This window comes from Onychostoma macrolepis, chromosome 04, assembly GCF_012432095.1.
Source record: "Onychostoma macrolepis isolate SWU-2019 chromosome 04, ASM1243209v1, whole genome shotgun sequence".
In the NCBI taxonomy this organism is placed as follows: domain Eukaryota; kingdom Metazoa; phylum Chordata; class Actinopteri; order Cypriniformes; family Cyprinidae; genus Onychostoma; species Onychostoma macrolepis.
The window spans coordinates 27,911,163-27,926,944 of NC_081158.1; the positions used below are offsets into that span (position 1 = coordinate 27,911,163).

Here is a 15,782-nt window from a genome sequence, read left to right on the forward strand (position 1 = left end):
AATTTACTGGCAACACTGTTGCCAGTAAGTTACTGTAATTAAGGTTTACAGTAGCAAACTGTATTTGATTTACAGTTGAACACTGTACTGTTTTATAGTAAATTACTGTAAATAAAATCCAATTCATCAGTATACTACTGTAATTCATTCATTTTAATATAGATTTCATTAGATTTTATCATTTTTAATATATAATTCATTTTATTTTTTACTCTGCATAGGTACTACTGGCATTCAATTAAAACAGACACAATAATTACAAAATATAAAATTCTTTATTTAAAACATTGCATGTATAACTCTTAAAAATATAGTCTTCCAATGCTGGGCCAGTGCATCTTCACCATTTATCCTGTCTTAGGACGTTTTGCAGTGCATTATGTTGTGTCCTCTGGATTCATCCTCACAAAAAATCTTTAGGCAACAGAAACATAATGGGGAAAAAAGACAAACAGCCAAAGAATACATAGCTATCTGCAGGGCCGGAGTGGGATCCATTTTCAGCCCGGGAGTGTAATGCTCAAGACCAGCCCACCTATCCCCATCCAACCCCCTCCCACTGTGGTGGAATCTGGATAAATGAAGTGACAGATCTGTTCGTACTATCCTGCTATATTTATTTTTGACATGTTTCAATAAAAAATATGAATAATGTAAATATGGCCATAAATATCAATAACAAATCACATACTGAGTTTTCTGCAACAAGTAGTCCAACTGTTACATTATGAAAAAATGGTTTGCATTCAAACGTACATATATTTTTACCTTGCTTGCTGGTCTTATTCTCTCGTAAGGTGCATCGACACACAGCGTAGTTGTTCTCCGGAGCTCTTCCACTCTCGCAGGTTCATCCCCGGGAAAAACCCACCGCGCTGCCCGCTGCTTCCATGTCTTCCTCGGACGCGAGTGGCGCAACTCGACAACAGACAATAATATAGAACCCATTATATATACTATCTACAGTGAATGCGGACAGTAAACTGATGCCCCAGTATATTTCTGACGTACAGATGTACTCCAAGATTTCTGACATGAAGTACAAATGGATTTTTCCAATCATTACAAGTGATGTAACACATCCAGTGTAGTCAGTCCCAAGCTGTTGCGGCGTTATAGACACGGTGTAGGGCAAATTGTGTCAATCCAAATGTAAGAAATGAGGAAAATAAAACGACCTCAATAGAACGGTGCCAAAGAGGCCGTTACAGCAAATACAGTAGTATACAGCAAATTTAAAAAATACAGTAAGTCTCTGTATGTGGGGTCTGACGTCACAGAAAATGCCCATGATGCAAAGAGATTTACAGTTATTTACTGTAAAGGGAATTTGCAGTATTACACTGGGTGATATACAGTAAATAACTGTGGAAATTACAGAAATGTCTAACAGTGTAATTTATGTTGTGTTGTAATATTGTTTTTTTTATTAGTACAGTAGGATTACTGCAAATGTTTCAACAATGATTTCATTAACCATGCATTTTGAAGCAGTTAATGATTTAAACATTGGTTAAATTTAACTCAAGATATACATTTTCTCTCTATGGAATCAGTAAAGTGCCATATAATTTGAGCAGTCTTGAAGAGTCTGAAATAGATGTTGCTCAATCAGGAAATAAAATACACACACAACTCATTCAGAGAAATAATGCTGACTGTGTACAGACTTTAAAGACATGAAGCTTTATTTTCAAGATGATGAGAGCTTAATTTACCTATAAATATATGGACTTAAAAACACTATTTGTATATACAGTCAAAGTGAGGTCGGTGGGTGGCAGTATCTCTGTGCTGCTGAGTGGAGGTTCATCATGATGGTCAGTGGGGAACAGTGTGTGATGATGACTGTGCAGTTCTGGGTAACACTTTAGAATACTGTTCCATCTTTAATGAATAACTATAAGCAGCCATCTTAAATTCTCAACTTGGGGTTGAGTGAGGTGGACCGAGTTTCCGAGAAGGAACTCTGACCTGTGTGAGCGTTCCATTTAGAAAACCCGACACAAGCTCTGAATTTCCTACCTCTGATGACAAATCGAACACAGCATGTGTTCCTGTTTGCTTTGCTGCCTTGTTAATCTCCATAGCAACTAATCACCTACACCTGTCCCTTGTCAGCCCTGGTTAACTTGTGTATATATACCCCTGTGTTTCCTTTGTTCAGTGTCAGTTGTTGTCACTCTAGAGATGTCCTTGTCTTGTATTCCTAGTTTGCTCCAGCTCTGTTTATCCTTGTTTACCTGCATTTGCTTTTATTCCATTTTATTAATTAACCTTATATGCATGTGGGTCCGCCTCATCACGCCTTCATACAGCCCAGAACTATAATACACTTAAATTAAAATATTACAGTATATTTAAGACAGATATTTCAAACTTGTAATGAATGTGTGTGTCTGTGATGAATGTGTGAATTTGTAGAAGACACACCTGAGAGCTATGATGATGTCATGACGAGCAGCCAGAACTGATATCAAAAAAGGTGTTTTACTTTTTTAAATTACTGTCTTTTTTATCATATTTAATTTTGCATAATTTTCATAAATAGTAGACACACCAGAGAATTATGATGATGTCATCATTAATAACCAAGCTCTCAAGGTGTAACAAGTGAGATGCACAGAACTAGGCCTATATACAGTATATATATATATATATATATATATATATATATATATATATATACATTTTTATTTTTTTAATCACACTTTGCATGTTTACATGAGTATCAGACATTTATTCTGTGTAATTCAGTCAAACAAACAAACAAACAAACTGATATGTTTTTATGTCATTTTTGATCGGAGGGAGTTCTCTAATTCTTTTCTCAATATATTAACATCTTTATTTATATTTTATTATTTTTAATATTTTTTCAGTTGTTTAGACTTAAAATATTTATCCATTTACAGTATTTGACGATTTAAAATTTTGTTTTTAATAACAGATTATGATGATGTGGAGGAGGAATCAAACAAAGAAGGTGACCACAACCACTGCCTCGGTTCAACAAAGTTTGAGTGATATTGTTATTGATGTCAAATCTCAGGTTTTCCACATTTTTGTATTAAAACTGTTGCCTTGTGAGATTTTGTTGTATCGTTTATTTATTTTTTTTGGCCTTGTTATAGCAATAAAAATAATAATAATAAAAAAAAAAAATCTGACAAATTTTTGTTTGTATTTCAGTAAGACATTACACAAACCCTGAAGCCAAATGTATGATCTTACCTTATAAAGCATAATCGCGGTGACAATCAAAGACATCCTAAATATAAGCCCAAATGACCATCGGTGATCAGTGAAGTACCAGAGTTTTTTGCTACCCTTTTGCTGCATCTTTGGCTCAGAATGCACCCTCAAATTCTCACTGCATTTTGCTACAATTATCATGCCGTATTATGATGGAAATGCAATCCCAAGTGTCCTACCTCTAAGTCTAAATGCATTTAGTAAAAACAGCATTTAAATGATAATTTTGCAATAGTTTTTGCTTTGACATATTATACATATCTAATCAATTTGTGTAATACATTTTCGTTTTAATTTTGCAACTTATAAAGTATGTTTTTAATTTGCATATTAAAACTAGTGTAGAAAATGGCAAATGTAAATTATATAACTGAATTTTCATTTTGCACTAAATTTTGGACACATGTATGGCAAAATGTAAATTAAAATACAGAACTACATTGCCATTTTATGTATTGCAGAAATTGCGATGCATTGCCATTTTGCATATTTCAAATTGAATTTTGCTACCCATATGCTTCCATTTTTAATTACCTTTAGGTATGTTTAGTACTGACACAAAATTAGTCGAGTTGTTTATTCGGTTGACTTTATTGAAGTGTACACACTCAGGATTGTTATGTGTTAGTTATTTTATAATTAGTGACTGTGTTTGTGTTATGAATTGGTCATAATATAATATTAGAATATTTGTATTAATGTAAAAGCAAATTTCTTTCTCTCATGGTCATTTTCTCTGTTCCTCTCTCTTTTGCTGATTATTTTTGTCTTTTCTCAGATATGTTTTATCTTTCTATATCTTGTCTACAGGTAATGTGAGGCTGGTCGGTGGTAGTAATTCCTGTGCTGGTAGGGTGGAGGTTTATTATAATGGAGAATGGGGAACAGTGTGTGATGATTTTTGGGATTTGACAAACACTGCAGTAGTGTGTAGAGAGCTGGGCTGCGGTGATACTTCAAACACAATGCGTGCTGCTCACTTTGGACCAGGATCAGGAGAAATCTGGATGGATGATATGTAGTGGATCAGAGTCCTCAATATTCAACTGCTCAAAAACAAAAATGGGTGACCATGACTGTAGACATAAAGAAGATGTTGGCATTATCTGTTCAGGTGTGTTGATTTTCTCTCAAGATTTCATTGTCAAACAAATCATTATTTACTACATTTAAAAACATGTATGTTTAAACCATTAAAATCAGCATGAAATGGAAGCTGCAATAGTCTTTTGGTTGGATGGTTGTGTTTTTCTATTGCTGTGATCTCATGTGATCTCATTGTTTAATATAAAATTGTTGGTTTATTTTTTTTCATGACAGTACATGTGTGTAGACACTCTTGTTTAATTTCATATATAACATTTACTCTAAATTTTAAAAACATTCACCTAGATCAGGGTGTCCAGACCTGTTCCTGGAGGGCTGCTGTCCTGCAGAGTTTAGCCCCAGCACTAATTAAACACACCTTACCAAAGTAATCAAGGTCTTCAGACTCACTAGAAACTTCCAAGCATGTGTGTTGGAGCTGGTTGTAGCTAAACTCCTAAGGATATTGGCCCTTCGGGAGCAGGATTGGACACCCTTTAGCATTTGATGCTAAATTAAATATACCTAAACTTTCATTTTGGGTGAACAAATACTCAACCACCTACAGTGCCAAATCGAGTAGGACCAGCACTGACCACACTATGTGTAAATTTCAAAACGACTCTAATTTGTGGCAAATTTAATTTTGCGTGGGGAAACAACTGACTTACAAATGTTAAAGCAAACACTCCATGGTCTCCAATAGTATAATATATAAACTAACATAATCACATTTTATATTGTGGATTTTATTTTATTTTTTTCATGTTTTATGTTGTGATATTTTGAATGGTTTATCATTGTAATTTCAGGCATCAGGCTTGTTGGAGGTTCTCTCTGCTCTGGAAAATTAGAGGTGCCTCATGGTAACACATGGTACACAGTGTGTGATGCTGTCTTTGACCAGCAGGATGCAGAGGTTGTGTGTAGAGAGCTGGACTGTGGGGCTCCTGTACAGGTGCTGGGAGCAGCTGATTTTGGCAAAGGAGACACTCAGATGTGGACACAAGACATTCAGTGCAGTGGAGATGAGTATCAGTTTGCTCTATGTCCAATGTCACTTTCACACAATTGTTCCCATGACAGTGATGTGAGCGTTGTATGTGCTGGTATGTGAACGACATGAACTTTGAGTATTGACATAAAACCATTGAGTAATATTGTACAAAAAATATTTTTTGCATCCCTTTATCTTTCTCGTGCCCTTTTACCTTCAGAAACAGTGCGATTAGTTGGTGCTAATGTAGTGTCTCCCGTCTTCCTCTGAAGAATTACGCACAGTCTTGAAGTTTGATGCCAGAAGAAAAGACTTTATTATCTATATAGCAAGAACAAAGCCGAGATCCCTTCTACAGAAGAGTCTCCCGATTGTCTCTGGACTTTGGTATATATACACCAGTTTTTTAAGGCGGGTTTCCTATACATTAGAAGCCCCTCTCATGCATACCCTTCTACATTTCGCTTGCGTTTGCAAACCTATCTCTTCCTTGGGAGCTGAGACTTCCTAGACTTGTTATGGTAAAGGAAAAAGCTCCCCTATATTTTTCCAGATGTTTCCTGTTTATACCTTTTAGCCACATAGGCACTTTTAACACAGAGGCCTTTAGAACATAATAGAGGATTAAAAAAGGATATATAAATGGCAAGATTCACCTTGATTATACTTGATTAATTCAGATCATTAACAATAAAAATCTTCTTCATTCCTCCCTTTGAGACTTTATTAAGTCTCACAATTGCTTATGTCTACCCAGAGTGCTACTTCATAATTCAGTCCTTTCCGTTAACACTATTTAGTGACTAAATAAGTCACACAGTCTTATCATCAATGACTAGATGATGCAGCAGCACTCTGGAGGAGAATCAGAACCAAACGTCTCTCTCTTCACTTGACTAAGAGAGAGTAAAAGATTCTGTCTCCTTTCCCTTTTTATCATATAGAAAACAATGTTATAAGCATGAGCGTGCATTTGGTTCAGCGCTTGCCTGTGGTTGTCACAGTTATGTATATTAAAACATAAAAATACATTCAAAATATAATACATCGAATATTCTAAGAAAAATAGTTCGGATCCGTTGATCTTTAGCCCAGATACCTTGCGCATCGTAGAGGGCCATCCATGGGCATAGGTTGTGCTAGTTCTTACACCCAGGATTTGGCTCTTCTTTACACCTCTTCTTCATAGTCATCAGAGTCGCTGGAACTGTCCTCCAAAGTTTGTTCATTTGAGATCAGCTTGTTTAGCAATCCTTCATAATACTCATCCAAGTTCCTTTCTGTGATTATTCGTTGGTTGTTCGGGACTTTTATCATTTCCATTTGTTTAACAGTAGCATTGACGACCAATGTTCTCAGTACTGGTAATACACAACAAAATAATAATCCTCCCATTAATATAGCAGCTCCTAAAAACATTCCCAGTTTAGCAAACCATGCTCCCCATGCTCCAAATTTAAAATCAAACCAATCCCATATCCATTGGTCCCTTCCTGCATTTGCTGTAACTTTAGCTCTTAATTTTTTTATTTTAATCATCACTTCACTAAAAGCTCCTCCAGGGGCAGTATTATTGGGTATGAAAGTGCAACATTGATCTCCAAACATGATACAGACTCCTCCCTTATCAGCTAAAAGCCAATTCAGGGCCTGTCTGTTTTGCCATGTCATTCTACTTGTCGCGTGCACTTGTTCTCCTAATAGGGTCAACGCATCATCAGTGTAATTAATGAATCTTTGTTGGTTATAATAAATGTAATTAATCCACTCTACATTTTTGTTAGGCGTGATCCAAACAAATATTGATTCAAAACCTGCTTTCACTTCATCTCTTGCCTTAAATTTGTTAGGAATCCCTCTCGGTTGTCCAATTGCATCTAAATATACCTTGGGGTCCGGCTCATAACCTCTTTTGATTCTGTTGTCTTCCTTGCTTTCGCTTTGTTCTGTTCCCCATTGTGCCATGTTAAGTTCTTGAAGTAATCTTACTCTTACGCACATACCTTTCCATCCTACCGGTAAAGAAGGCAACAATGTCTCACCTCCACAGATCCAAAAGAAATCTGCTATTATTAGTGATTGGTCTTCATAAATTTCTATAGAAGGCAAGGCAATAGTTTGATTTTCACATTCTTGAGGTGTTATTTTATTCCTTTTCTTTTTTCCAAGTGCTAAAAGTTCTGGAGCTCTAACAGGTAGTCCAGACTTCCAAGAATTTTTCTTATCTATATACCAAACTATAGCACATTTGCCCTTGAACTTGCCTACATCTTGTGTTCCTTTCGGTTTATGAAAGCACTCATATTCTTGTTTATAATCTACGCCATACCATTTTGGAATCTCTACTTTCCTTTTTTCAATTTTTATATATTGGCCGATGTCCCAATATTGACACCAAGATCCCCAGAGTGGTCTAAAAAAATGATTTGTTAATTTAGGATTTCCTAAAAATCCTAGACATTCAGCAATACAATATGGTCTAGTGAAATCTGTCAAATGACAAAAGTTTCTCCCAAATTCGGCACATTATTGGTAGCCATATGGATTTGGTACGGCTATTACTTTGTTTAACGGAGATTTGGAGCATAGCAAGCAATTTTCTTTCTTTGTTTCTCTTGCAGTAAAAGCTGCCCATTGATACCATTCATTATTTTGAGCTGTTTCCCATAATTCATCATTTTGACTAACTTCTTCATCCCCCTGCATCTCATAATCTGTGTCTATGTGATTTTTGATTAACATTAGCTCTGTCGAGTTGATATCTTTACCACTGTTATCCAAAGGTTTAAAAGTTAATTGAAGGGAAGTCTGGTTGCTTTCTATTGGTTGAGTTTGGAGTTGCATTATTAGGTACATTAGGCATAAGATGATCTTCAGACACATTATCGGATTTGTCCTCTTCCCTTTCCTGTTCCTCTGACAGGAAGACTGGAGCTCCTTGTGAATCATTTTCTGTGCTATCGTTTGTTTGCACTTGTTTCAGGTTCCTCCTTGTCACGTTCTGCTGCACAGTCTGTCTGTCGGTTTTCCTCCCTTTCCGTCTTTTTCTTGGGAACTCTCATGCAGTGGTTTAGATGTAACCACGTTGTGCTGAGTTGCTCTCACCACTGTGTATGGGCCCTCTCTCCTCGGCTCATTCCATTTTCTCCGGAACACCCTCAGATATTCTTGGTCACCTGGAACAACTGGACACGTTGTCTCCGTTTCCTCGCTGGGCTGTTTTCTTTTTTCCTGTGAATAGATAGCTTTATGTATGGCAGTTAGTTTCTTCATATATGAACGAAGTTCCATTTGTAACTGCTCTAGAGGCGGTCCTTTGTAGGGACCTCTACAATATGGCACAGGCATGGGTCGACCCGTAAGCATTTCGTGCTGTGTTAAGTGCGTGGTTTGGTTAGTTTGCATGCGATAGCTCATTAGTGCTAGAGGTAAAGCATCAATCCAATTAAGTTTAGTACTTTCACATATTTTGTTTATTTTGGCCTTGATAATTCCACTCATTTTCTCTACCTGTCCTTGACTTTGAGGATGGTAAATGCAACCAAGTCTTTGTTTTATTCTTAATTGTTGCGACACTTGTTTTACAGTTTTTTGTATGAATGCCGAACCGTTATCTGAACTTATCTCTGATGGTATCCCAAATCTAGGAATTACTTCTCTTGTTAGAAATTTGATTACTGTCCCTGCTCCTAGATCTGCTGACGGTACTGCCTCCACCCATTTGCTAAATCTTGTCAACAATCACCAGCATGTATCTTTTACCTCGTACTCGCTTTATCATGTCCACGTAGTCCATGACCAGATGTTTAAAGGGCCCTTCAGGCACTGGTATATGCCCTATTGGTGTCGTTATCCCTTTTCTCACATTGTACTTTGCACAAATTTCACATGTAGACAAGAATTCATCTACCGTTGCATACAAATAAGGAGACCAATATCCTTGCTTTTTAATTTTTCTTACTACTTCCCCCCTTGCGCAATGGTCAAAACCATGCACATCTGCGATAAGAATATTCAAAAGTGAAGTTGGTGCAACTATGTGTCCTTCATGTGTACGCCAAATCTCTTGTGAGTCTTTTTTGGCCCCCCTTTGATGCCACATAGTTTGTTCGTAGGGGCCTGCTTGTTGCTGAATTCGAATTATATCATCCAATTGAGGTTGAGGTTCTATAAGTACTACAAGTGCTAATACTGCTATTTGACATCCTGAAGCCTTTTTTGCCTGTAAATCTGCTGCATTGTTTCCTTTAATGACATAATCATTTCCTTTTTTGTGTGCTTGACATTTGATTATTGCTAATCTTTTCGGTACCATCATAGCAGAAATTAATTGCCCTATTTGCTCACCATGTTGGATGGGAGTCCCATCACTCTTTTTGAAACCTCTTTGTTTCCACACGGCACCAAACAGGTGACATACACCATGAGCATATGCTGAATCAGTGAAAATGTTAGCAGTTTGTCCTTGTGCTAACTGACATGCAGCTGTATGAGCTTTTAATTCAGCTAATTGAGCAGAACAAGGTTGTACACAATGCTGTGATATTACTGGTACAAATTATTTTTTGTCCTTCTTCACTACTGAATATCCTGTATGATTTCCTTCATGGTATCTAAAGCTAGATCCATCTACAAAGTAAGTGACTTCTGCTTCAGGAATGGGTGTTGACTCAAGATCTGGTCGTAATCTGGTAAATGCCAATGACTCATTCACACCAGGGCTCGCAAAATTTCAAAATCCCTGGTAGCCCTTCGGGCAGGTACTCTTCAGATTTTGGTAGCCTGAACATTAATTAACTAGCCCGAATTAAAAATTTACTCTTTTCTTTTCTTTTATTTATTTATTTATTTATTTAATATAGAAAATCAGATAGGAGTTTAAATGTCAATCAAAAATATTTTCAATACACAAATATCAACAAATATGAAGGAAGGAATTGTATTTCACTATTTACAGGGTATCTGCAGAATTTTTTAAAAATATATTTAATTTATGACCCATTTTAAGAGCTGCACAAGTAAAATGAACACAGAATGAGCGGGGTTGGACAATGTCTATGGTAACATACAGTTTTGAGCCATAAAATTACATGATTTACAGTTCAGATACAGGTTTCCACAAAAACAAAAATCTTATACAACAGCGTTTCAGGCTATAGGCCGTTTTTATGAAAAGGGATCAATCAAACATATAAATTGTTAATTTAAAACGTATAAATATTACTGTCTTAATTGTTTAGATTTTTAGAAGGCACATCAACTTCTTTCTCATTTACAACTCTATGTGTTTGTTGCGTAAAAACATGAGTTGATATCTGCATTGATCTGACCATAAACAGTAAGAAAGGCTTATTGGAAATGCAAATTCATTCTCTGCCACGAGGTGGCGCTTTAGGAGCGCTGAAATATTGCGGTTTCCCCGGAAACGCTGTACACAAAGCAGCTCAGAGCTCATAAACGCTGCTTTATCAGCCGTTTCTGAGGACAGTCGGTTCCCTTCAGATACATTCACATAAAGACAACCGGGCAGCGTTTTGACTTTAAACGTGCAGCGCTCATATTTATTCAATGACATCATTGCCTTTTGAAGTTTAATCCTGCTGTATCGCGACTCTTGTCTTTCAGTCCCCAACTGTAAGACCTCTTGAAATTATAATTAAGACATTTCTTACACCATTAAACATATTTAAAACTTTTTATGGCCTTAATTTTGATACAACTCACTTTCAGAGTTTTTAAGGACCCGCGGGATCTGTATCTACCGTCGGGCAGGGCAGTGATACATTTTGGTAGCCCGACTGGAAAACACAATAGCCCCGGGACGTCGGGCTAGCGATTTTGCGAGCCCTGCACACAATCATGAGGTTTTCCTTCAAAAGACAAAGGGATCAAGTCTGCTGGATTGACTGTATGACATCGCTTAATAGTTACGTCTGGATACCTAAGTAATGAGGAGTAGGCCAAAATTCGAGCCTGCGTTAGAACAAATTTTCCCTGCTCTAATAATTCCACAGTTTTGTGATGAGTATAAATGGTTACTGGGTACCCCATAGTTATTGTGGATGCTTTTTCATAAGCATAATATACTGCCGCTAGGCCCTGTTGGTAGCATGGAGGATATCCTTGAGCTACATTATCCAGCTTTGTGCTGTAATAAGCTATTGGCTGCTTTTTCCTCCCACTGCAAGTCTCTTGCATCAGTACAGCTGATGCATAACCATCAGCTCTATTGGTCACATACAGATGAAACATTTTATTATAATTGGCTGTTCCTAGGGCAGGTGCCTGTTGTAATTCTTTTTTCATCGTTTCAAATGCCAGTAGTGCATCTGTGTTCCATATTAATGGATTGCTTAGATGCTGAATTCCTGCCTGTCTCATCATTTCTCTCAATGGTCCTGTTTTTACTGCATAGTCTTCTATCCAGTCTGAACTAAAGTCAGTCATTCCTAGAAAAGTCATCATTTGTCCTACTGTTTGAGGCATTGGCGTTTTACTTATGCCTTCTAATTGAGTCGGAGCTATAGCTCGAGTGCCAAATGCAATCAATCTTCCTAAGTATTCAACTTGAGGTTGACAATACTGTATTTTATTTTTGGACACTTTGTGTCCTCCTTGAGCCAATTTTGTTAAAACTTTAATTGAATCTCTGTGACATTGTTCTAACGTAGATGCAGAAACGAGTAAATCATTCATGTACTGTATTAGCGTTCCGTCTATTACAAGATCTTCTAAATCGGCCTTTAGCACTTGATTGAATAAATGAGCTGAATGTTTGTATCCCTGAGGAATTCTTGTATAGCTATATTTTTTACCTGCATATGTAAATGCAAACAGGTATCTACTCTCCTCTGCTAATGGCACGCTAAAGTAGGCAGAGCAGAGATCAATTACGGTAAAGTATTTGGCATTAGGAGGGACGTTCGTTAGTAACGTGTGTGGGTTTTGCACATCAGCTGGCAAATCTTCAACTATTTCATTGATTGCTCGTAAATCATGAACAAGACGCCATCGGTTTTTGTCTGCTTTTAGTATAGGCATAATTGGAGTATTACAGTAACTAGACATTTCTATTAATACTCCTGCCTTCACTAAACCTTCAATATTGTCTTTTATGCCTGCCTCAGCTTCTGGTTTTAAAGGATATTGTGCTTTTCTGGGCAGACGTGCGTCTGGTTTGAGTTGAACTCTTACTGGATTAGCTGATTTTATTAATCCTACATCAGTATCATGTTGTGACCACAATTCAGTTGGTACCTGTCTCTCCATTTCTCTAAACAATTCAGTTTCAGTATTGTTTAGTAATTCAGATGTTGTGGTCATTTGTGTCAAATTCTTTTGACTGATTTCTACTTCCTGTGGAATACCTAGCAAACTGGTTGCACACAAAATTTTGATGTAATTTTTGTCAGCTGAATGAAAAATCAACGGATGTTCTGTTGATTTCCATTTGCTTTTTCCTGCTTCTCTCATCATTGGTCCTAAATCTTTTGTTTCCCAGTTTTTTCTTACATATATTGCAAATCAGTTACATTGAACCATTTTTCCACAAATTCACTGTTTGGAATATTTAAAGCTGCCCCTTGTTTACCTACTATGATATACTCCGAGACTGTTTCAACTTTTTGACCTTTTGTTTCTTCTTGCCATTTTTGTTCTATTTTTTCATCTCTATCTGGATCATAGATCATTGTACAATGAAATTCTGATTTTGTTAATCGTGCTTCAGGAATCTGTGCTTCAATAAACTTTCCCCATTTGTTTACTGTCTGTCTCACATCTTGTTCTATCTGTCCTATCCAATAGACATTTGCTTTTGGCTCTGCAACCCCCATTTGTGTTTCTGTTCCTATTGCATCGATAAATATTCCTTCTGAAGAACACCAAATTTGTAACCCCAATTTGCATAATGCATCTCTTCCTAACAAGTTGATAGGAGTTTGATTTGATACAAGAATGGGCATTGTGATACTTTGATTTTTTGTTTGTAGACACACTGGAGCTGTCATCGGAATTAATTGCATTTGTCCCGAGAATCCTACTGTCCTACTTTGTGAATTTTCCAGACAAGGGGAGATGTGAAGCATATTTTGAATTTAAACAAGTAAAAATTGCTCCTGTGTCTAGCATCATAGGTGTGTTTTTACCTTCTATTTTAATTTGCATAATAGGCTCTTGATCTGCTTTAGTTGTTAACATTGGTAACTGGTTCTCCCCTGTAGGATTCTCTGGGCACCCCTAGTATCCCTGATTTGGTCCCCTCCACGGATTAACAGGGCCTTCTCCTGTACCTCGATTGGACTGCTGCCAGCCTTCTTCTCTGCCCCCTCGAGGGTACTGTTGGTATGACAAGGTGGGACAATTATATCTGATATGTCCGGGCTGGTTGCACACCCAGCACAAATCCGGAGGCCCAGTATTAGGTCTGCCCCTTCCTCTCTGGCCTCTCTGTGTTGGTCTTTTTCTCCATCCCATTGGAGCTGGCTGTTGGGGGTAAACATTAATTATGGGTACAGGAAGCTGGTGTGTGTTTGGTGGGCCTGCTGCAGATGGGTTTGCCTGAACAGTTGGTTGCGGAGCACTTACAGGAGACATAACTGTCATTTGTTCCTCTCCCTCTTTCACCATCGGAGCTTGAATTTTTATTTTATTTTTCTTTGTCAGCTCTTCAAGCTGTAGTTGAGTTAGCTTGCGTTGTAGCTCTTTCTCTTGGGTCTTGAGCTTTACTTCATTCTTTCTGTGTTGCTCCACTGCATGTGTCACATGATCATATAATTCTTTGAGTTTTTGAGTTCAAGCCTACAACATCTTCTAGCCTGCTTTTTACGGCTGGAGGCATAGCTTCAATCACAGCATGTCTGAATAGTGTGGCCATTAACGGGTCTCCCTCAGGATTTATTTCAGTCTCTTGTTTCCAGTTTTTCAACTGTCTCTGGACATATGTGGTTGGATTTTCTGTATCACCCAATTCTCGTCCCTTTAAAGGGGTCATATAATGCCATTTTTGTACAAGCTAATATGATTCTTTAGGGTCTAAATTGAAAGTTTGTAATATACTTTAATTAAAAATTCTCATTAGTATTGTAAGAAAACACTCATTTTACCTGCTCAAAACAGCTCTGTTTTCAGCACACCGTTTTAGTGCGTGTGTTTTAAATGCTAGTGAGCTTTGCTCGCCCGCCTCTGTTCTGTGGGGCGTTTTTGACACAACACACGTGGAGTGTTGCCTTGACAACAGTTGAGGGTATATTTTGAAGAATGGCAGCGGGAGTCTCTGAGGATACTGTGCAACCGTATCAATTCGAACCGGAGTCGGACCCGGAACAGGATGACGGCCCAAGAAGTTCGACAATTAAGGCTCGAACGGACGTTTCTGAATGGTTGGTTAACGAATGTCACTTTTATCTATTTTTGTGTGTACTCTCAGGTAGAGTAGTGAGATACGAACGCTATGTGTTTACTGATACGTTAGTTCATTGACAGATTGATGTTACAGCTAATGGTCATGAAAAATAAATTCGGTAAATGTAGGCTTGTCAGTGATGCGTAACGTTATCTATGCAGTGTTAGGTACAACTCTCAGGGCGGAAACCATTAATTTTCATGCAGTTATAACTGTTTTTTATTTATTTAAATTTTTTACATTACTTCTTAACAGACACCGTTATAAACCATCTACAAAAGTAAGCTTAGTGTAGTGTTATCATGTTAACTTTAATACCTGCGTACACAGTTTGTAATAACACAATAACCATAACGTTTTGTTCATTATAAACGTGGGATTATTAATTATATTGAGAACGTCAGAATAGAAAACATGCATGTACCCTGAATGTAAACATTAGCCACATACATCGTGAAGCGTGCTAGCGATTTGCAAAGATTAATATAAAGATTAATATAAAGGTTAATTAAACGTTACACTCACTTCTTCTGGAGGTTCAGCAGGAACACGAATAGTTGGTACCGATTCTTTTTTCAGGAGCAGCTTCTTAGCAAAACCAGCTTTATACTGACCTTCATTTATAAAGCAGTCTGGTGAAAATGATTCGCGCAAACATGAAAACATTGACGTTGCTCGTGGGGAATATTCCCTTCAAAAGTAAAACTCAGCCACTGTGTCTTCAGCGGTTCGGACTTAGGAACATCAAAATGACTGCTGTGTTCATTATTGCACCCGAGAACAGAACACCACAATCGCTTAGACGCCATTCTGCTCATAGACAGCTCCAGCGTATATCAACAATGACGCGCGGACTATGATTGACAGCTCGCTCACGAGCAAGGGCGGGTCTGTGTTGAAACACTGCTGTCAATCAACCATCGTGGGAGGGGCGTCCGACCGTGTGGCGTCACACGGTCGAACGGCTTGATTTGAGACAGGGTAAAACAAATAAGGAGATTAAAAAAAAAACACTGGATGGATTTTTATCATTTTATGATG

General features: G+C 37.5%; 1 pseudogene; it reads left to right on the forward strand.

The window, feature by feature from the left end:
• The window catches only part of LOC131538531 (deleted in malignant brain tumors 1 protein-like), a 48,745-nt pseudogene that overhangs the window by 21,206 nt on the left and 11,757 nt on the right, over window positions 1-15,782 (forward strand).